The sequence below is a fragment of the Vigna angularis genome, chromosome 5 (assembly GCF_016808095.1).
Source record: "Vigna angularis cultivar LongXiaoDou No.4 chromosome 5, ASM1680809v1, whole genome shotgun sequence".
Lineage (NCBI taxonomy): Eukaryota > Viridiplantae > Streptophyta > Magnoliopsida > Fabales > Fabaceae > Vigna > Vigna angularis.
In genome coordinates, this window is record NC_068974.1 from 2,102,947 (window position 1) to 2,128,541 (window position 25,595).

Sequence of the window (25,595 nt, forward strand, 5' to 3'; positions counted from 1 at the left end):
ATGTTTACCATGATAACTTAAGAACAGAAATATAGTGTTCATCAGATTTTTCAAAAACTTAAAAATTATTTTCTCCAAACATAGACTTTCAATTTATAATCCGATCGGTCAAAGTGTATTAATATATCTTAGGAATCATATATAAAAATTTCAAGTTGATCTAACGGTCAAATAAGTCGTAATATATATTTTACCGAGATGACTCAGTAACAGATCTATAGGTGTAATTAATTTACTCCAACATGCAGGATTTATTTCTCTAAGTATAGACTTCTAATTACAAATCCCAACGGTCAAAGTGAAGAAATAGGTCTTAGGATTCATATATTAAAATTGTAGCTAAATCCAACGGTCAAAATAATTAAAAGAAAAGTTTTACCATACTAACTCGAAAATAAGAAAATTATAATCATAAAAACTAAATTTATATAAGTGAATAGATAACTACCATTACCAAAATTTTAACATACTCACAACTCATATTCATTATCATAACATGGATAAAAATCATATACAAGAATTACCTCTATTCCAGACTTAATCTCCTGCTCCGAATTTGTTTCCCCCGAAACCCTTCAGAACCTCTACTCTTCTTGCAACTAAAAATTTCTCCCTAACTCTTTCTTCTCTATTTCTCAAGCTCTCACTTGATTCCTCTTCTCTTGGTGCCAAATACCCTTCCCTCCCATGACTATTTATAGTAAAAAAAATTTACTATTCCTTAATATTTTAATATTATTTATTATTTTAATATTATTTAAAAATAATATTTCAATCACTTTCTCACCAAATCTGATCCTAATTTCTACCTACTACTTTCTTCCATGCTAAGGAATCCAAATGCTGAAAATTTATTTTTACTATTTACTTTTTACTATTTACTATTTACTTTTTACTATTTACTATTCACTATTCACTTTTTACTATTCGATTTTCTTAAAAAAAAAATACTAAATAAGTTATCAAAAATTTTAACCTCTCTTTATAAAATTACTATAATTTTATATCCAAAATTTATATTTTTCTATCCATTAAAATTATTATTACTAATAAAATACTAAAATTTACTATAAATATTTTTCATGGGTCTTACATTCTCCCCAACAACAAAAATTTTCGTCCTCGAAAATTCGAAAATTTGACATAAAAAATAAAGTTATGATTATTTCACCTTATCTTCTAGTTTCCTTGTAAACTCATTTACTCTACTTATTTTGTGCATAAAATTTCTAGCATATCAAATTGAAATGTACTCACGAAAAAATTAAAATCATAAACCTTCAAAACACTCTCACTTGTCACTTCTAGCCTCGTCAAAACCACCATTACACATACCCCACTAGTCTCAAAATAATCCATTAATGTTTTAAAAGAACTCATTACTCATAAACTATTAATCACAAAATTCCAGAAAACTTTTTATTCCTACTATAACCAGAAAGTGATTCTCCTTATAGATCCCTATTTAAGACTTTCATGACCCTGTAAAACTCTAGGAATTATTCTTTTTCCGTAACAACCTTCCATTATATTTTCTCAACACAATTTCTACTCCTAGAAATCGTACACCTCTAAAAGCCACTTATGTTTACCAAAATTATACTAGATTGTTCCACCTTACCCTCTACTTCTATTCTCCGTAAAATTTATAATTACTCTGATGATTACACGGAGTCCAAAACACTATTACTAAACAATTCATCCTTTATGTTTTTCTTTTCTATACCCATTTAACAAGAACTTGTCCAAAAATAATACCTATATTTAGTATGATTTATAACATCCATAGAAACCCTTCCACACTTAAGATCATGCATCATTTCCTTCACTCGTCCTTGATGAACTTATCTGACTCTCGGTAATACTGCCTTCACCCTTAACCACACTTAATGTTCAACAATCAACTCACAATTGTTGAAGACCATAAACTTCTAAAAACATATTGGAACATGACCAAACCATCCTTTCGATCATACTCTAGACTACAATATCTATCCTTCACTTGCATTGGTCAGATATCCCTAAAATACTGATCCTCATCCTTTATTTAACCCACACTAAATGTTGAACCACTATTTTTTTTTTCACCTGATAAACACTTCTGAAATACTTGACAAAACTAGAATAATCAAGCTTCTTTCAAGATTATACTCCAAATTACCTCAACCTTCATCTAATTGTTTTCCTAGCAAACATTACTAGCCTAAGTTAAAACATTCTCCAAGAATTAACTTATAAACTCTAAATCTTAGGAATATAAACCTTGTCCTCAAAATACCTTCCCACATCCTAACCTAACATGAATCCACAAACTTAACGTTGTCTCTAACCCAGTACCTAACAATTGTGTATCTCTAATAAGACTCAGCAGATCACTCAATCAACAATGTTATAAATTCTGAAACAACTTATTTTAATCTCAATAAGGCCGAATTTAACTATATTCTTTATCAGTACTGCACCTACTCGTTTAAATAAACCACTTATGCCACATAAGTTAAATGATCTAGAGAGATTATCAAGGCAATCAACCACAACCAACCTCAATTATAACGTGCTTCCCTAGATCAAAACCATATCCCCAGGATATTTAGTGTTAACCAAATCTCAAATTTTTATCTTATGCGAACTAAAAGTAAATATAAATAAGTTCACTCACACACATCATTGGTCAGAGATCAAGGTGCGACATATAAATCTTTACCCATCCTTTACATCACCATTGAGGTTTGAGTACTACCATATAACTATACCTGATGAAAATTGCTCCAATCACAACCTACAACTTCTTAATTATTCCAAATTCCCTAATCACATTAGTATTGCAACTCTCCTTTTTATCTATTTCCAAACTCTTCTTCTTCCTTATCTTGCCATGTTCATAATATTAATTCAACTTACACTACCTCTACTAACTTTAATATTCCAAAATCAATAAGATTTTCAACCATAAATCAGGACTCTTTAATCCTCTCATAAAAATACCAAAACTTTGCATAAGCTGAAAGCCAAAATTTTCGTACCTGGATTTTCTCTACCACTCATCATACCAAAATCACATACTCTCAAATTTTATCTCTAATACATTTACTGGAAAAATCTAACCATCTCTTTTTGATCATCCATTTAGCTTAGAATCCATTCAATACTTCATTCTTCTCTAAAGACCTCGTGTTCTCTTAACTTACAAATTTCTCCTTCTATTAAACTTTCTCTCAATCCTCTTTATGTCTTATACCACTTCTCTTCTACTCTTCTTCGTCTAATATTTGATTTATCCTTAATCTACTTTAGTATTCCTATCCCTTTTTATTTTAAACTTTATCTTCAAATCTTCCACCATTTTCTTTCTTCAGATTCCAACCATCACTGATACATCGATCCATGTTACCAATCTCACACAATGCCACTCTGTTTCTCACCAACACTTCCCTCACTTCTGACTTCTAACATTACTGATATACTAAACCAAACTGATTTCTCAAACCTTGCTACATTCATGCTTATCCAAAGCTTCTCTTAATCTAGCCTTTGAACTTAACTCCTTTTTGTGAAACGTAAGATATCTAATCTTCTGATTTTGTCCTGCAAACATTTTAAAACATAACTTCTAAACACCAACATCTTCACTTATCCTTTGAAACTCAGATTCTAGTATTATATCTCCCTATGAAGGCTTTAACTAATTCTAATATCTTTCATAAACCTTGAGAATTAAGAAAGGAAAATCATCTCTCGTAAAAGTCATGAGTAGTTAGACACAATACTCTACTATCTAGACTTGGAGAAAATGGTAAGTGTACCATTTAGACTCAATTCTTCATAGAGAAGACACAACAGACCCACGACACAAAGGTCATCCTAAGGACGAACTGCTCTGATACCATTAATGTAACATCCCAAATTCTCACATTAATGTAACATCCCAACTTTTCACATTAATGTAACATCCCAAATTTTCACACTTGATAATTAACATTACATTTACGGTAACATTCCGTAATCTCACCCTTTAAAATTTCCTAGTTGATATAAGTCTATACATGTAAAAAGATTCTAATTATAGTTCTTCGACTCCTCTTTCCTTGGTACTATGTGAGGCGACATTCCTTCATCTGCTCCCGTATAACGAATTATACGATCATCGCACATACCCAAACACAAAACACAAACAAGTAGGGTGAGCTAACATGCAACAAATCATTTATAAGACATGCATAATTACTTCGATACAAACATCATATAATAATTATGTCAGACACCCTCATACCATCGTACCCCAATTCCTATTAGACACTCGTCCCACAATACCCAATGAATACCATAATACTCAATAGACATTCATTCCATAATACCCAATAAACACTCATCCCACAATACCCAATAAACACTCATTCCACAATACCCAATAAACACTCATCCCACAATACCCAAATAAACACTCATTCCACAATACCCAATAGGCACTTATCCCCACGATATTCAATAGGCACTTATCCCAACGATATGTTGATGAGCGATCACGGGAGGTTCCGCACTTGTGATGTCATTCTTAGTCCCCTCACTATGTCCAAAACCGGCACATAGACCAGGACATTCTGCCCTCCATACTATTCACAAGGTTAGTCCCCTCACTATGTCCTAAACCGGCACATAGACCAGGACCTCCTGCCCCTCTCACCACATAATTCATCATTCTCTACTTGAGACTGAATCATTATTAGAGTATCAGGATAACCTCCAACTACGGGACCCTCAACATCAACATATACATAAATACCATAACTGAATCTCTCCACGAAACTCATACCATGCTCACATTCCTTAACTCATTACGAAATCTCACCACAATCCTCATACACATACCATGACATTACAGAATCTCTCCGCGAGACTCATACCATACTCACATTCCTCAACTCATATTATACCCTTACGACATCTCCCTGTAATACTCATACATGTTCAGATGCATAAATTCAAATCCAATATAATAAAATGCAATCATCACAATTATAATTCATAATTCCATATCTACCACAATAACATGAATTCATCAGACATTTCCATTCCAACCAGATATATTGCACAATAATTTAACAGTACATAATCTGTTCAATAGGATTTAAGTTAAAAACTTGTCGAGTAAACTTCCAGGAAAGAGAGGTGCGTCACAATGGACAACTTAAGTACCAAATCTTTCCTTAGCCAAAGCGTTCCTCAACTAGTTTTTAACAAATTTCTTATTTACAGATTTAAAACAACAGCATATAATATTAACACCGAAATTTAATATAGATATATAAAAAAAAATAGAAATTAAGCAATATTGAGATCCCTGAGAAGATACGAAATTAATATCTATAAATCTGTAATTCCGATTTCAAATCTGAATGGTCACAATAATTCACTATTTGTTATAAACTACATATTAAAATTTCAGGTTGATCCAACGGTTAACTAGATAGATATTGAGGTTTTACCGAGGTAACTCAGGTGCAGAATTTTAAGTGATTTTTGGTTATACTCAAAATGCGGAACTAATTTTCCTAAGCACAGACATTTACTTACAAATCTGAACGGTCAAAATGACTTAATATGTCTTATGAATTACATACTAAATTTTGGGCTCAATCTAACGGTAAATAAAATATATAGGAAATGTTTACCATGATAACTTAAGAACAAAAATATAGTGTTCATCAGATTTTTCAAAAACTTAAAAATTATTTTCTCCAAACATAGACTTTCAATTTATAATCCGATCGGTCAAAGTGTATTAATATATCTTAGGAATCATATATAAAAATTTCAAGTTGATCTAACGGTCAAATAAGTCGTAATATATATTTTACCGAGATGACTCAGTAACAGATCTATAGGTGTAATTAATTTACTCCAACATGCAGGATTTATTTCTCTAAGTATAGACTTCTAATTACAAATCCCAACGGTCAAAGTGAAGAAATAGGTCTTAGGATTCATATATTAAAATTGTAGCTAAATCCAACGGTCAAAATAATTAAAAGAAAAGTTTTACCATACTAACTCGAAAATAAGAAAATTATAATCATAAAAACTAAATTTATATAAGTGAATAGATAACTACCATTACCAAAATTTTAACATACTCACAACTCATATTCATTATCATAACATGGATAAAAATCATATACAAGAATTACCTCTATTCCAGACTTAATCTCCTGCTCCGAATTTGTTTCCCCCGAAACCCTTCAGAACCTCTACTCTTCTTGCAACTAAAAATTTCTCCCTAACTCTTTCTTCTCTATTTCTCAAGCTCTCACTTGATTCCTCTTCTCTTGGTGCCAAATACCCTTCCCTCCCATGGCTATTTATAGTAAGAAAAATTTACTATTCCTTAATATTTTAATATTATTTATTATTTTAATATTATTTAAAAATAATATTTCAATCACTTTCTCACCAAATCTGATCCTAATTTCTACCTACTACTTTCTTCCATGCTAAGGAATCCAAATGCTGAAAATTTATTTTTACTATTTACTTTTTACTATTTACTATTTACTTTTTACTATTTACTATTCACTATTCACTTTTTACTATTCGATTTTCTTAAAAAAAAAAATACTAAATAAGTTATCAAAAATTTTAACCTCTCCTTATAAAATTACTATAATTTTATATCCAAAATTTATATTTTTCTATCCATTAAAATTATTATTACTAATAAAATACTAAAATTTACTATAAATATTTTTCATGGGTCAAGAGTAAATGCAAAAGTAACTAAATTATGTTAAATGTATTCTGATTTTATGGCTTTTAATCTCAAGATATATTTTTATTATGTTTCATGTTAATGATATTTCTTTTCATACTCTCTATTTTTATTTTCCTTGGGAGAGAAATTTAAAACATTTCTTTACCATTACTATAATATATTCATTATCATTTAAAAACATGGGTAATAAAAGAACTTAATTTGATTATATATATATATATATATATATATATATATATATATATATTATTAATTAATTATTATGAAAGTTTCTTTGACTCATAAAAGTAATGCATGGTTGGAAAAAGAAAAGGAAAACTTTATTTGACTCATAAAAGTTATTGTGGATGCACATGAAAATGAAATATATGTGATTTTGATTGCTATACAACGTTGAAAAATGGAGACATATACAGTTTTATGTTGTGTTGTCAGATTCAACCATGCATGCGTGTATATCAGCTCAATGCATACGAAATTCACCTATAGATTAATAATATTAAATAGATTAACATGAAAACATTAATGTAGTATTGAGATGCTGAACTAAGTAACAAAACACATTATTTACCATTATATTAAGTTGGTTTTTTCTATAAAAAGGGATTAGTTATTCTTATTATAAAGTTATTATTTTTCTTTCGAAACATTTTCTTTAACGATCTTAATTTAATTATTCCTTGAAGAGTGTAGATACAAAAATCAGTAATTAATACGGCATTTGTTTTTTTGTTATGTGCCCGTCCTTCAATGTTAAATTTAAAAATAAATTATTAATTAATGTATCAGATCATTTATTGTTTGCATTGAAAATTTAAGTAATTGAAAAGATTTAGTGGAATAAACAAAAGAAATACATCAGTTATTAAAACCGTTGAAAAAGTAATGTTGCTAACTGTTATGACAGTTTTTCCCTGACTGCAGTAATTTCTTAGAGTTGTTTTATAAAATTACCACTATTTACAGATATTTCGATAAGTCCATCAGTATTTACAAAGGTTTACAAAAATTACCGGAACTAATTGAGGTTTTGTAAAAACCGTCAGAACCTGAAGGAGTTTATGAAACCGTCGAACTTACATAGGTTTGGGAAACTGTGAATACTAATGAGATGTCAAAACTGCCGAAAATGCAAAATAATTTTTTTTTTGAAATTATTTATAATTTATTTAATTATAATAAAAATACTTTAATATATAAACACACAATCAAATAATTTAAAATTAAAATAGAATATTATAAATAAACAATAATCATATTTTTTTTATATAACAAATTGTTTAACATAATATAATAATATTATTCATCCAAAGTTTGTTTTTTCTTTTTAACTGGTTGAATGCATTTAGGTGGATATGGGAATTCGGAGTGCCAATAAAACCTAATCTGACGGCTTCGAAAATGGACTTTGAAATTCGAATGGTCATTGAATTTTCTGACAACAAAGTCTATACAAAAGAGAGTTGATATTTTCACTTTTTGTTCTTCTTTTTTTTATATATTTATTTGATATCATTTTTATTATACAATGGGCATTGAAACTGAAAACTGAATATATTTTGTTTGAGTAAGTAAATTTTATTCACACTCTCATACATAATTTTTCGATATATATATATATATACTAAAGTATATTAAGAAACATTTTTTAGAATAACATAAATATTTTAAAGTGTTTTGAATTTACTATTTTATAAAACATTTACTTACAATTACTATCTTTTAATATAAAATAAATAATAATAATTTTTTGCAACTATGGTGGATGATGATATTTGTGTATATCAGTTAATCTAATTGGCTAAAAGTTTTACATTCTCTTTAGCGTCTCCTTTCTTTATATTTTGGTGGAAAAATCTGTTTTTCATTGACAATGAATGAGTTCAAGATTTCTTACCGTTCCATGACAATTGAAGATGACTATGATGTACCAACTGTCATTGGCTATGAAAAAAACACGAAGCTCAGTTTAAAATCATGGTGTTTATTCGAGAATATAACCACACACCAATCAATATGATTTGGGAGCTCATGGAAAAACAACTAGACGATTCTTTGAATATAGAGTGATACTGTGAATTTCATGTTGCTTATCGTGATTAAGTTAAACAAAAATGGCAATTCAGATATTCAGGCGTGCATGGAAATAACTGTGTAGCTCTTTTTTTAAGATGATGCTCTTCTTATCTTCTGCACAATGGCAGAACACATGTATGGAAACAGCAAAAATATTAAAGCAGCAGCATCTTTGCATTCTTCATATTCTGTCAGATAAAAGACATGCATTGGTTTCCATTTAACGAGGTTAAACTTTATTGGAAGTATCTGAGGCAGAGACCGCATTCCAAGGCACACATTTCAAAGTATTTTGATAAGAGAGATTATCGTTGACTTTTAAATGCACCAAACATACATCAATAACTTTTATGGCATAACAGTAGACTACTACTTTTTTTAGATTTTGTTTTTTAATTTTGTTTTGTTTTAGTTAATCTACTCCCAATTATTAAGTGATAATAGATATTATCATCTTTTTATTAGGTTTATTTTTAAAATATTTTTGTTATTATCTTTTTAAATAATTAAGAATTTATTAAATAATTGTGAAAAAAATAAGTACTTTGTTTTTTATTTATTATTATACTTTTTAAATAATTAAAAGTTTATTAAATAATTTTAGAAAAAATAAATATTTTACTGAAGTGTATTAGATGAGTAAGTTCTACTTGATACTTTTATTTTGCGTGAAATCTTTTATTAGATTAGCAGCAGCATTTCTTGATTTTTGATACATTGAGATAATATATACTTACATCCATTTTTTGGAATGGATTAGAAGATGAAATAAGAGAAAATATAATTTCTGAATATCATTTCTCTACCATACTCAAAAAAAAAAAAAATAGAAGATAATGCTGGAATTCCATTTCGAATTCCAACGTCTGTTCTTAGGAGACTGTCAGAGTAGGTCTAATAAATAGCATTAAACCGGTTAAAAAGTAAAAAGCAAGTTTATAATGAAAATGAGAACAAAGAAATAACAGAGGTATAGATTTTAATATAATTTCCTTTAAATTTAACTTATTTACAGCTGTTGTATCTCAGAAAGTTGTAATGCACACTAATGAATTTGAATGTGAACAGTGCATGGCTACCATTTGCATCCAAACACCATGAATCAGTTTCTGTCCTAACAGTCCCTAAGGTTTTAACATTTTCTTGTGTCTGCATGTATCAGTTCCGCACACCTTAAAAAAAGTGTCATATTTGCTTGTGCTGTTGAATCGAACCATCAATTTGGCATTTATTGATAAAATGACAATAATATGTTGTACCAATCAAACTCACTGTAATTAAAACAGCTTTAATCTTTTGTACTGTTACAATCTTCGACTAATAACCTAATTGAGCATCTCAATGCTACAATATGTTAGTTTATTTAAAATAAATTATTAATTAATGTATCAGTTCATTGTTTATATTTAATAATTGAAAATATGCGTGTAAAGACAAAAGAAAGTTCACACTTCAGTATTTCTTTAAAGTGTTGGATTTATAGACTTTTTTTTTCACTTAAGTAACATATATATTTTAATATCTCTTTTTATCTCTTTTTAACAATATATGTCCATTATTTTCAAGTAACATATATATTTTAATATCTCTTTTTATCTCTTTTTAACAATATATGTCCATTATTTTCATTAGACGAGATATATATGGCACATTGTTTACGTCTAAGTATTAGTTTCAACAATATACATGCCTCTCATTTCAATCCAAACACCATGAATCACTGTCATTTTAAGTCTTCAAATCTAAATTAAATGGTTTAACAATTAAACAAGCATCACATATTTAATCAACTAGAAAAGTTAATTAAAAAATATATATACCAAAGAGTCTTGACAGTTATCCAAACCATGAATATAATTATAAATCAAATTATATATATATATATATATATATATATATATATATATATATATATATATATATTCTTATTTATAATAGGTTTCTTACATTTCAATCACAAAAAAAACTAACTAAACTATAAAACACTATACATCTTCGCCTTAGGGTCTATTATAGTGAAATCTCATATTCTTTTATTGACACTCGTCAGGTGATTAGTTTAAATTATATAATATTATAAACTCATACAATCATAAAACATTCTATATCATAATTCATTTCCAAACCAAATCAAATCTAACCATACATATGAATTCCATATTTGATTAATCTATATATATATATATATATATATATATATATATATATATATATATATATATATATTTTGATGTCAAACTATGATAAATTATATATTCGTAACGGTGAAACAGTTGTCTCCTATCCTCTAATACTACACAAAATTAGTTTGTTAACGACTTATGATCATAAACTAGGATCTTCTGCTACTCACCACATAATCCCCTTTCTTAGTTAAGATGGAGTGATTATTAAAGGTTTAGGATCACTTTCAATGGTAAGTCCTTATATCAATAGATTACTCTACTTGAAATAATCATTAAGAATATCACATTAAAAACTCTTTTTAAACCATACTTCAATACATATATCTATTTTCTTATTTTAAAAACTTAAGTTATTAATTTTATTAAATAAAAATAATTAAATAATAATAAAACTTTTACAACTACACATAATCAAACCGATAGTAAGCCTCATGTTAGGCTATATAAAGGTAACCTAAAACCCTAAAAACGCACGCCTCATTCCCTCCGCTTCCCTCTGTCTTTCCTTTTTCACATTTTTGTTGAAAGCCTAAACACCCAAAGCTCTTTTTATCAGATGGTAAGTTCTCATAAAATACTGGCATCTTCTTATTTTTTTTAAAGATAATTAAAAAATAATGTTAAATTTATATGAAACCTTAATTTATATTAATATTTTATGTCATATTATTGGTATCTGTTTGAAAAACATGACCTAGTTTATGTTCTTGTATATTCTTAATATATTTTTACATCTAGTTTATGTACTTGTATTCACAAATTATATTTCCTATTATTTAATCTTCTGTGATTTTGATATCAGGTAAGAAGAGATCAAAAATCAATGGCGGCTGCTAATCAAATAAAGGATTTTATCTTTCACAGCAAAAACATTACTGTATCATCAGGTTAGCATATAACAATACAACACTGCTCAGATCTACATGTTTTAGAACATGCAACACTGTGCACAGTCACAAAAATAATATATTAAATTAAGTTAAATATATTTGTCTAAAAAAAATTTACCGGAGATTTGAAAAAAATATGATTACTTTTTATTGTATTTAATCTGTAACCCATGTCTACTGGTGTGTTTTTTTTAATTGTTTTTTTTCTTAAATAAATAATATAATTAGCATTCTCATTTTACAAGTATCATCTTAATTCTCATATGAAGACAAAACATACTCTCGTATTCTCTGATCAAATCACGAGCATTAATAAATTAAAAAAAAGTTTATCTTTCAACGGTTGAATTTTGCGTCAGTGGAGAAAATAATTTAGAATTTTTGCAGAAAGAGCTTCCATACATGAGTTTTTGCAGAAAGAATTTTTGCAGTATGAAAGCAGCCCCGAGTATCTTTCAAGGGGTATGTATTTTGATTCTTCCAACAATACTATGCATCTTATTATTTATTCAGATTTGAACTAACTTAATCACTTCCTTTCATATTTATGCATAAATGAAGGTTGTTCAATTAGAGGCTCTTCAACATTACAGAAGAAAATGCGAGCTTTTGTATGTGCATCAAAGAGGCTACTGAATTTGATTCTCGCTTAGAATGTGTTTTTATTTGCTACACTAGTAGAATTAGTAATGGTCCAAGTTTTAAAGACGAAAGTTTTGCCTATATGTCTCTCTATTCTGGCTGGATAATAATATTTAATTATAATTTTTTAATAGTGATTCCCTAATTGGTATTTAAAATTTAATTTAATTAAATTGCTTATATCTCTAGCAATGGAGCGTCACCCTTTTTCTATATCTAAGGGTAGAATATACATAATATATGAACTAACATTATAAAATCATAATTGATATACTTAAAATTCGTAAAGTCTGAGTATATTTAGAATGATAATGCATGTGGGTTTCACTTTCTTTTAGTACACTGTGTATAAAACATGCGAGTTAAGTTTTCTAAATCATTCTATGTAATATTTGATTTTTGGGTCATTGCCTCGCATAAAAAAAATATTTATTTTATAATTTTCTCTCGATAGGATTTAAAATACTAGGATGTAACGTTATTTTCATTGAATTAATCTATTAGAAATAATAAATTTTATAAATTTTTATTTCTTAAAATATATAAGAATTAACTTTTATAATTTTTTTGATTTTAAGCATAAACTTTAGCAAATATATATGAAATAAAAGTAATAACAAAAATTAAATTTCAATTTAACTAAAATTGTTAATGAGAAAGATTTAATGAAAGACCTTTCCGAAAACAAACTTAGTTAATGACAAATTAACAAAATACTCAGTATTAATGGACAAATTAATAGCTATAGACAAATTGAGCCATTATCTCTCTTATCAGAATACATTGAATTGTGTGACATATGGTTATATCCAACGAATTTACCTATACAAAGTATTCAAACATGCATTTACTTTCCTCACCAAAGACTAACATGAACACATTAATGTAGCATTGAGATGCTGAATTCTGTCACTATCTTAACATTTTTAGCGTCGCCATACATGAGTTTTGTCTTTATGCAGAAGGTCAAGTGCTACAGATACTTCCATGCACGAGCTTCGTAATATCTGATTTGACATTTATGTGTAAAATGATAAAACTTCTTGTAATGTCTTTACGGTGAAAGATCAGATGGTTGATTTGATTAGCAGCGTCATCCCTTGATTATGATGCATTGAGATAACATATGCATCCATTTCTTGAAACTGAAAAAAAAAATACAATAGAAAATAAAGAAAAAACGAAAAACTCATTGTCTGAAAATGAAACATGTGAAGTAAATGATTCAACTTACAATGCAAAGAAGTCTGCACCCAAAAACAAATGAAGCTTTTTTGGAAGAAAAAAGGAGAAAGATGTCACCAAAATCATTCATCAATCTAGCTACTTTATGTATATCGCAGTTGATAACAGATTTTGTAAGTCGAATGATTGAAGTTTTTGAAAATGTGTCAATGTAGGGAAGGGAATAACAAAAAGTGATTTTGAAAATGAAAGAAAGAAACATTCACAAAAGCAAAAGAAGCATAAACTAAAGGCATCAGAAATAAATTCACTCGTCTAAGATCGAAGAGCAAACCTCTGGGATTGAACTTCAACAAAATGTTTATCGGTTGAAAGAAAATATGAATAAGGATGAAAATTCTAAGAGTTTTGATTGTGTTTAGGTAAATGTTGGATGTATTTATAGTGCACCAAGTAACCACGTAACACTTTTGAAAACCACAGAGAAATAATTACTTTAAACCAAGAAATAACAGTGTATAGATTTTAAGATAATTTCCTTCAAATTAAAGTTATTTACAGCTGTTGTATCTCAGAGTGTCCACTTTGGCTTTTATGTATAAAACGTTAAAAGGCTGTAACGCACAGTAATTAATTTGAATCTCAACATTGCATGCCTGCCATTTCTATTCACTCACTATAATTCATTATAGAAAAGGACAATATTTTTTAACTATTTCCAGAAGACAGTGTCTGATGAGATAGCAATGCATTGATGCTTTTGTGAATAAAACATAAAACGTTGCAAACAAATAATAAATCACATCTATAATATTGTTATTAATAATTTAATCAAATATAAACTATTACACGTCATGCTCCAAACAAATAAGAACCGTATACATTGAAATTGTTAGATACATATAAATACATTGTAGCCACTGAGTTCTTTGAATGAACATCTAAACGACATAATTGTGGAAGCTGAAGCCAGCATGTTGCATCAGATTTCAGATCCAATCTTGAAGGAGAGTGTGCTCTTAGATCATGTTGCAATCAAATTGCTGTCACTATCACTGTAAAAGGATTCATAAATGTTTTATTTCTAAAAGTTCATGTATCATTATATTAAGTAAAGATTTTGATAAAAATACCATTATCTGCAGAGGTTTTGATAAAACCACCAGTATTTATAAAGTTTTCAAAAATTGCTGAAACTAATTGAGGTGTTGCAAAAACCTTCCAGAATCCACAGGAGTTTATGGCAAAGGTAAAAAGTTTTATCATTTTACACAAAAATGGCAATTCAGATATTCAGCCGTGCATAGAAATAACTGTGTAGCTCTTTTTTTAAGGTGTCAGATGAAAGACATGCATTGGTTTCCATTTAACGAGGTATAGAGTAACTAACACAAAATAATCGTTATGTTATTTTATATACCTGATTGGGATTCATAATATTATGTTACAAAACAACATCATAGCTGATTCTATTAACTATGTCAGATCAAATACATAATTTGCATTAAACAAAGTAAAACTTTAATCGAAACAATAAAAATCACAAAACTCTAACAGCAAGCAAGCTTATTATTGCAAACGACCAAAAAAATCTCATGCAACAAATATTCATATTTAACATAAAATATAAATAGACATCACTAGCAATCCAAAAACCTCATGCAACAAATTAAAAAAAAAAAAGCTTAAAAAAGAATAAAAGATAATGTCTCCTCATTTTGTATTCCAACGTCTGCCTTAGGAGTAATAAGAACAAAGAAATGAGATTTGAATGAAAAATGTGAACAAAGAAATAACAATGGTATAGATTTTAATATAATTTGCTTTAAATTTAAGTTATTTACAGCTGTTGTATCTCATAAGTGAATTTGAATATGAAGATTGCATGGCTGCCATTTGTATCCAAACACCATGAATCAGTTTCTGTCCTAACAGTGTAATAACATTTTCTTGTGTCTGCAAGTATCAGTTCTGCACACATTAAAAAAAGTGTCATATTTGCTTGGGCTGTTGAATCTAACCATCAATTTGGCATTTATTGATAAAATGACAATGAATCTGTCCAATCAAATTCACTGTAATTTAAACAGCTTTAGGTAGTGTAATCTTATATGGATATGATTTAGTTTGTAAGTCGAATATTGAAGTGTAATCTGATATATAGAAATGTATCAATGTAGGGAAGGGAATCCCAACAAGAGTTTTTGAAAATGAAAGGAAGAAACCTTCACAAAAGCTAGAGAAACATAAAATAAAAAGGCATCAGAAATAAATTTACACATCTAAGATGGAAGAGCGGCATTGAACTTCAACAAAATATGTTTTCTTGAGAGAAAATATGAATAACGATGAAAATTTTAAGTGTTTTTTAAATTTTATCATTATATATGTTATTCGAAAAAAAATAATAAATTCAAGTAAATTTTTTATAAAATAGTAAATGTAAGAACCTAAAAAATAAAATATTAGAGTTGATTGGTATTTTAAAATAATGAAATCGAGTATTTTAAAATTAAAATAATTTACTAATATAAATAAAATTTCTTAAACTTGTCTCTTTAATTAAAACACAAACTATCTTTCTAAAATTATTCCTCTTAGTTTTCTCTTTCTTCTCTCTAAGAAATCTTACTCCTTGATCATTTGTTTGACCATCAGGAAGTTTCATTGAGATCATAGTTGAGTAATCTCTACTTCTATCTGATCAGTTCTTTGTTTAGAGCAAGTAAGTTTTTACCACTTTTCCTTTTATTTTTATCTATGATCATGTAGAGAAATATGTTTTGCATGTATCAAAAGTGCTTATTTCTTGCTTTTTGGTCCATTTGAGATTCTAAGTGTTGATTTCGATCCCCTATTGGTGAGTTGTAGGTTTTTCTAAAGTTTTTTTTTGGTGGAAAATATGGTTGGGAGTTCTTAGAGTTGTAAAAGTTCTTTTAAAGGTAAGGGGAGCTAGTGACCTTTCTTGATGTTATTTTAATTCATGATTTTAATTAGGATGTGTTGAATTGGTTAAAAATAAAATTTTATCTACCTTTGTATGAATTGAGATTTGTATGCTTTAAAATAGTTAATTGATGCTTGATGCGATGATGAATGTTTTAGAATGTGATGAATCTGTTCGGATGTGTTGAATTTTGTGTTTCTGAAGTTAGTTATGTTAATTGAATTGGAATTAGTGAGAAGGAAAGGTTAGTCTTGGTTGTAGGTCATTCTGGTCTAAAATTGAAGGTTAAATAAGTGAATTTTAGGCAAACTGGTCTAAGTGAAAAAATAATGTTTTAATCTCTATGGTATAATGAATTGAAACTTAATTGTGTTGTGATTTAGTAGAAAAAATGGTTTAGAAATGTATAATATACAATTGGTGATGTTTTTGGATGGTTTTTAGTCGTAAATTGAGGGTTTTGAGTAGTGAAATTTTTATGTCAATGTTTTGAGGCAATTTGGAGTAGTTAGGGTCTGTCTTTGAGTCTTTTGTAACTTGTTCATACCCCTGAGTTACTCAAATATGAGCTAGAGCTTGTGGAATTCAAGTTTAGTATCTAAAGTGAGGTTTTTGTGATTTTTGGATTGGAATCTTGTGGTAGAACAATTTAAAATGAGTTTAGGTTGGTTTATATACTTTTGGTTAAGTCCATTTTAGTTTACAATATAATCTAGGAGTATTAGAAGTTGGGAAATATGCATAGGATAGGTCATGGGTGGTTGAAGGGTGCAAATTCTGCAATTTTGGTGTTATAGAATTATGTAGTCTCGTTGAGCGAGTGTATCCACTAAGCGAGTAGAACACTTCTAGCTGAGCGAGTGTAGTCACTGCACGAGTGTAGTCACTGCACGAGTGTAGTCACTGCACGAGCAAAACTCATTGTTTCTATATTTGCAGATAGAGTCATGCTGATTGAGCGAGTGGGTTGGCAGACACTTTTAGTTGAGCGAGCAGACCTGGTGACTGAGGGAAAATACCAGAATTTCAACTAAGTTTTTTTTATACTTTTTCAGGTATGTTCAATGTATGTGATTATTTGAATGATTGACTTATAATGCTTATTGTGAAGTATGAATTGTTTTATAATATGAAATGGAAACAAGATTATGTATATGATTATGTATGATATATGATGATGATGAGTTTTGTATTTCTCTCTTATTTTTTTTATGAAGGATAATTACATTGATAATTTAAGGTGTGTTTGGTATATATTATGGAATGTTTGGTATGGTTTGGAACATGTGGTTAAATGGTTTCAAAGTTGTGAAAATGAGTTCCAAGATATTGGTATACTATGTGAATGTGAAGTGATATCAACTGTTTCAAAATTGTGAAAATAAGTTCCAATGAGAAACTTCTTGTTGGTGGTTTCAAGTGTTGTTAGTATGAATGATCGAAGTTAAGCTACGGTTTATCTTGACATTCTAATGATCATCCACGCTCAAGTAGAGAGTGACAAGTCATATCGTAAGAATAGTAGGAGGTCTTAGCTTGAGGGGTCTTTCTCCATTTGGCAAAAGGGCATTTTAAGGACTAACCTGGTATGGTAGCTTGAGGTAGTCTAGCTCTTCCACCACACTAGTGCAGGAACCTTTGCAACTCGACATTTCATATAATATTCGGATAGTCAGTCTAGGTCCTTGCATGTTAAGATTTTTAGGTTGATGTATGTTATATATATGATTCATGTATGCTATGTTATAAATGTTATATGACTTGTCTTGTATCTAGCTTATCCTTGCTTTTGTTCTTGTCTATTTATGTGTTGGTTTCTCTTTTGTGATGATCACCTTAACGGTGTAAGCTTAGACAAACAATATTTTTGGTTGTTCCAACGAGAGGTGAGAGCAAAATAGATGAGTCGTTAAATAGGTTTACAAATGTAGATTTATTGTCTTCTTGTAGGTTTGTTTTCATCTAAGTGGTTCTATTATCATATATGTAACTTAATATTTTAGTAGTTTTATACTATTAAAATAGGATGTTACAATAAATGCAAGACATTTTAAAATCTATGTTAATTTGAAAATTGTTTTTGTACTTAGTTATATACCTCTAAAATTTGTGTATGAGTAGAGTGTGAACAAAATCACTCACTAAAAAAAATATTTAGTTTTATAGTCCAACAAATAAGAGTGAAAGAGTGAAGAAGAAAGGAAATGCTAAAACTTTTAACCAATTAGGTTAACTTACATATACAAATATCATAATCCATCACAATTGGAAAAAATTATAATTATTTGTGTTATCATAAAACATAGTAATTACAAGTAAATGTTTTATAAAATAGTAAACGCAAAACACTTTAATCTAAAAAATGTTTTCTTAATATTAAAAATGTTGAACGATAGACGTTGAAAGTCTATTTTGCATTGTGAGAAATACAAAATGTTCTAATATAGGGGATGTTACCTTGATTAAAGATAATAATGGACTAATCTTATGTATGGTAATGATTCTCTAAAGCAGTAGAGGCCACCACAAGTGAAAGGTTCCTGAGATTTTACATCAATGTTTATATTTGGATAATTGAGTCTAGTGTCAACTGTTTGTGTGTATTTATTTGATTTATTGTATTTAATCAATGTATTCTAGTTGAGCGAGCAAAACACTTGTAGCTGAGCGAGTGTAGTGGCTGAGCGAACAGAATCCATTGTTTTCGTCTTTGCATAGCGAGTCTGTGCATTGAGCTACTAGTCTAGAACCTATTTTGATTATTTCTTTCTTTGTTTTCTGGTAACTTTGAGTTATGCTTTAACTTTGAGGATGATGTAGAAGTATCTATTGTATTATGTGATGGTTTAAGTATGTATGATGCTTGATGTATGAATATGTTGGTGTATTATATGAATTGTTTCAATACCTAACTTACCATTTTTCTTGTGATTGCGTTTTTATGTATTTTTACTTCTTTTCTTTGCTATGATAATCCGGTGGGTATGAGTAGAGAGTGATGAGGTTTCTCTGGAGTAGACACTAGATGGGGGAACTGCTAATGTTTAGTAGCATTAGTTAGTTACCTTGTATATAGTTTTGATTAGTTAATGTGTATATAAATTTACTTCATGTTTATTTTGGATGACTATTAGAATTTTATAATTCCTATGTGGACTAATCTTGTTATTATTAAAAATTGTGATAAGTATTATATAGTTTTATATTATATTTTGGGATGTTAGACAAAATTTTTTATTGTAGAAGCCATACATTTATTCATTAATATATTTTGTCTAAATTATTATTAAATACTATAGCCTTAGTACAAATAAATTATTATATATTTTTTAAAACTAAATACTTATTTCATTATAAAAAACTTTTAAAAAGTTAATAATTTTATAGACAAAAAATAATTGATTAATTTAAATATTAATTTATAAACTATTAATTAATAGTCTTTAAAATAGCCACTATTATAAATAAAAAATTACAATTAATGAAAAATTTAGATACTAATTCTTTTGTACTCAAAACCTTGATAATTAATGTTGTGATAGAATATAATTAGTTATTAATTATAATTTTTTATTTATTATAAAGACTATTATATAAACAAATTATTTATAATTTATAAACTAATATTTAAATACTTTTGCTATTTTTTTACAAACACTACAATTATTTTCATAGAGATTTAGATAGTTAATTTATTAATAATGATAAATAATCTGTTGATGTTATCATATTATTTTAATTAAGCTGATTATACTTTCTTTTCTATCATTTTATATATATCTTATGAACGAATATTCAATTAAGTTTGAAACGTTGATTTGACTAAATTAATAATTTTCTTATTGAGTAAAATTTTATTTAAAACTTTTAGAAATACAAACAGAGTGAAGAGATAGTGGGCCTCGGCTATAAAGCTAACCTAAAACCCTAAGTTTCACGCCTCATTCCTTCGCTTCGCTTACGCCGCTTCCTTCTGTCTTTCATATTTTGGTTTGGTTGGAAGCCTAAATGCAGAAGCTCTTCTGTCACACAGTAAGTTTTCATAAAATAAGTTTTCATAAAATACAAGCACGAGGATTATGTTTATTTTTAACCATTTCTTTTAACATATGCATCTAACTACATTAACAAATCACTTTATTTATTCATCTCATAAAAGAAAAAAGAAAGTAAAATAATCTATCTATCTCAGAATTTAGAACTTACAATTTTTTAGACATTATGTTAGTTTATATAATCTTATTCACAAATTATATTTTCTATTGTTTAATATTGTGTGATTTTGTTATCAGGTAAGAAGAGATCCAGCAAATGCATGCATCAAAAATCAATGGCGACTGCTGATCAAATAAAGATTTTATCTTTCACAGCAAAAACATTACATAATCATCAAGTTAGTATATAAAAACTACATTCCTCTTCAGATCTACATGTTTAAAAACTTGCAACACTTTAATGTATTAAATTAAGTTAAATATATTTTTTATCTCTTAATTATATATATGATTTTTTTTAAATTTTAGATTAATTTAGTTTCTCATTTTTAAAATTTAATTTTTTTAACCAAATTTTATTAATTTTATTTGAGGTTTCAAATATATTTAACAACTAACATTGAAAAGTTAAACATTATAAATAATATCTTATATGAATTAAATTTAAAGAAATTTTTGAGTATATATTTTTGACAATTTTGTAATCATATCATAAAATTTTGACATTTTTGAGATATTTTTTTTATTTTTATTATTAGCAGATAAATAATATTTTAGCTTTAAATAATTTGGATTTCATGTAATATTATTTCTTACTGGTGTGCTTTCTCATCCAAAGTCAGTTATTATTATATGATATTTTTATGTGATAGATAATATATTTTTGTACAAATGAGTTTATTATATATAGATGTAAATCTTATAATTGTTTATAGTATATATGTACGTCATTGAAAAGGTTTTCTAATTTTGTAAAGGAATAATTAAATAATTAAATTATTACCTAATAATTTAATAAAAAAAAAAAGGTACTGTCATTGTTAATATTAAATAATGAGAATAATTAATGTTGTTTTATATTTGGAAGTAATACTCCTTAGCTAACAGGAATCAATTTAATAGAATAAATGGAAATTTATGATTAAAATTTAAGTTGATATGCTATTAAGTTACATAATTTTAGCTTTAACTATAATAAAAGCTCACATTCATCTGATAAATGTATTATATTTGTAATTTTTAAAATTTCAATGTTAATAAAAAAGTTTACTGCAGATTTGAAAAAAATATGTAGTAATGAGTGCATTTACTTTCCAACTCACATGCCATGTATATGTATAAAAAATGCTACTGAATTTTATTCTATATGCTTTTATTTGCTACCCGGGAATGGGAGAATTATTAATGTATAACATTAATAAAATGTTGTAATATTCTTTTTTATTATCAATACACTACTACAAAATTGATTATAGCTTATTTAAAAAATCATGGTTATGGTATGATAAGATGTATTAAATGTATTTTCTTTCGATAGCAAGTTGTTTTAAATATTTTATTAATTATTCTGACGTTCTCTTTATTAAGCATAAATTCTACATTTTTTTTGAAACAGAAAATGAATAGTTCGATTCAACATCAAATGATTTTCCATAGAGGACATGACAATTATGCAGAAAACGATGTGAAAGTTGATGGAAATGATACCGTAAGTTAGTTCACATTTTTGTGTTAGCAATTTTTATATGATTTAAGGCATTGTGGGAATTGCTCAATCAGTGAATGATAGTTAATGATATTTTGCTGTAAAGTTTGATAAATGTAAAAGATGTTTAGAATTATTTGATAAAATATTTTAAGTTCTTAACTTTTTTTCTTGGTATTATATGTTGTGTTATATATTTATGCATGCTTATGAGAAAATTGTATCTTAGCAGAATGTGGATGGCTTGGTTGAACGACTTCCTAGAAGCTCCCGTCAAAGGAAGCGAAAAAATATTATTGATGATTCTAACGATTCAGTTATTCTCCCTAGGAAACCAGGGATACCTATGTAAGTTGCTTCTTCCCTAAAATTTCAATTTATTTCCTTGATTGATACAAAAAGTTTTCTGGTGTTGTTTCTGCTTTTCTATCATAGCATAATGTGAATTGCTTGCTTATGAGAAAATTCAATCATAACAGAATGTGAATAGTTTTGCTGATCGGCTTCGTGAAAGATCAAGTATAAAGAAGCCAAATTATATTCTTGATGAGTTAGAAGAAGATTTAGATATCTTCACAGCAAACATGGGAACCCTACAGAAAACATTGTCAAAATTGAAAGAAGTGACACTGTAAGATCATTCTTTTTCTTTTTGGGTTCACAATTCTAATCTTATTTAAGTTTTACTTTTACTTTGATATGAGAAAATATTATGTAACTATGAAATGCCAACTGATAATAGGAAGAGTCAGATAACTTATAATGTTTCTGACAAGAAAACAATGGTAGAACTCATGACAAGTTTAGTAGGATTGCTAAGTGATACAGAAAGCTCTAGTTTTTTTCTTTCTGAACATTTTTAAACCCTAAATTGTCAAGGTAATACACCAGTTTGCCATGATTTTCTTACCATGTGTTTTAAAAATGTGTCAGAGATATCTTATTCACAGATAATATTTTCTATTATTCCATCTTTTAAATCGTCTTTTTCTTTTTTTGCAATTAGAAAAGAAGAGATCTGGGAAATGTATACAAGTATGTTATCTCAATGGATAAAAAATCAAGGGATGCTGATGCTAATTAAATGAACGATGTCATCTTTCACAGCAAAAACATTACACTGTCATCAGGTTAGTATGTAAAAACTACTGTATGTGTTGAAAATTTTGATCTTGCATGTGTTGAAAATTTTGATGTGAAAGAGTACTGTGATACCTTATAACTGTGGGTAATGGATGATGTTGAAAAAGATTTTATTAGTTTGAGGTTACATTTTTTTTAATGATGTTTTCTGTGATGCAGTACTCTCGAAGAGTAAAAAAGTTAAGAATATGTAAATACATCATCGAGACATCAAGTGAGTAATAGATTGTTCATTGTTGTGATTATCTACATTTATTTTTGTTTCTTATACTAATACTAATTAATTTTCTTTTCAGAAAACATGTTCAAGCTGTTCCTTTTTTAATTGTTCGAGTGTATTACTTTTATGTAATTTTTTACTAAATTTTTCATATGTTTTTGTTTCATTTTAATATGTTTGAAGAGAAATGATATTATTTGAGAGTACATGCAAAAGTAACTAAATCATGTTAAATGTATTCCGATTTTATGGCTTTTAATCTCAAGATATACTTTTTTATCATGTTAATGATATTTCTTTTCATACTCTATTTTTACTATAATATATTCATCATCATTTAAAAGCATGGGTAATAAAAGAACTTAATTTGATTATATATATTATTAATTAATTATTATGAAATGGTTTAATATATTCATTATCATTTACTTTTCTCATCAAAGCTTCATTTCAACATACAAGTGGTTATAATGTTAAATAGATTAACATTAACACATGAATGTAGTATTGAGACGGTGAACTAAGTAACAAAACACAAGACTTCTTAATGACATAGTATTATGATTTCCGATTAACATTTTTGCTAAAACTTCATGTATCATTGTATTAAGTAAAGATAAAAATAATAATCGTGTCTCACCAGGTCAGATTTGAACTTTTTGTTTACAAAGAATACCCTAACACATTACCATTATATTAAGTTGGTTTTTTCTATAAAAACCGATCAGTTATTCTTATTATAAAGCATTGGTTTTACTGATAAGCTGACAAACACCAAAGTTATTACTTTTCTTTGTAAACATTTTCTTTAACAATTTTAATTTAATTATTTCTGGAAGAGTGTAGATACAAAAATCAGTAATTAATACCGCATTTGTTTTTTTGTTATGTGCCAGTCTCAATGCTAGATTAATGCTTCAATGTTAAATTGTTTAAAAATAAATTATTAATTAATGTATCAGATCATTTATTGTTTGCATTAAAATTTAAGTAATTGAAAAGATTTTGTGGAATAAACACAAAAAAAAAACGTAGTGATTATAAAAATATTGAATTTTATCAAGGTTTTTTTCAATATTTATGATGATTTTAACTTCCGAAAATTATGATTCTCACAGTTATAAAAACCCTTAGGAAAAGCAATGTTGCTAATTGTTATGACGGGTTTTCTCTGACCGCAGCAATTTCTGAGAGTTTTTGATAAAAATACCACTATCTGCAGAGGTTTTGATAAAACAATCAATACTTTAAAAAATCAAGCTTGAATTTACTTAAAAATTTTACCCTCTTTAAAGTTTAAACTATATTCGTGCAAAACTCTCTAATCACAGTTAGTATGAATATGCACATATTTCATCTAAATTATAGAGTATAGAGTACCAACAGAAAATAATCATTATGTTATTTTATATACCATTATGCTGATTGGGATTCATCATATTATGTTACAAATACATAATTTGCATTAAACAAAATAAAACTTTAATCGAAACTATAAAAAAAAAAAAGCTTAAAAAAGAATGAAAGATAATGTCTGCTGGAGTTCCATTTTGAATTCCAACGTCTGTTAGCATTAAACCAGTTAAAAAATGAAAAGCAAGTTTTTAATGAAAAATGAGAACAAAGAAATAACAGTGGTATTTATTTTAATATAATTTCCTTTAAATTTAAGTTATTTACAGCTGTTGTATCTCATAAGTGAATTTGTATCCAAACACCATGCATCAGTTTCTGTCCTAACATTATAACATTTTTTTATGTCTGCATGTATGAGCTCTGCACACCTTAAAAAAGTGTCATATTTGCTTGGGCTGTTGAATCTAACCATCAATTTGGCATT

The 25,595-nt window shown here is 27.6% G+C and overlaps 1 long non-coding RNA gene across 1 annotated transcript; it reads left to right on the plus strand.

The window, feature by feature from the left end:
• The first annotated feature begins 20,606 nt into the window (after positions 1-20,606).
• Positions 20,607-24,005, plus strand: LOC128196454 (uncharacterized). Its single transcript, XR_008248754.1, has 8 exons — positions 20,607-20,724; positions 20,985-21,085; positions 22,303-22,395; positions 22,625-22,740; positions 22,872-23,023; positions 23,399-23,522; positions 23,695-23,749; positions 23,832-24,005. It is a non-coding gene; the product is annotated as an uncharacterized LOC128196454 (long non-coding RNA).
• Positions 24,006-25,595: the final 1,590 nt, after the last annotated feature.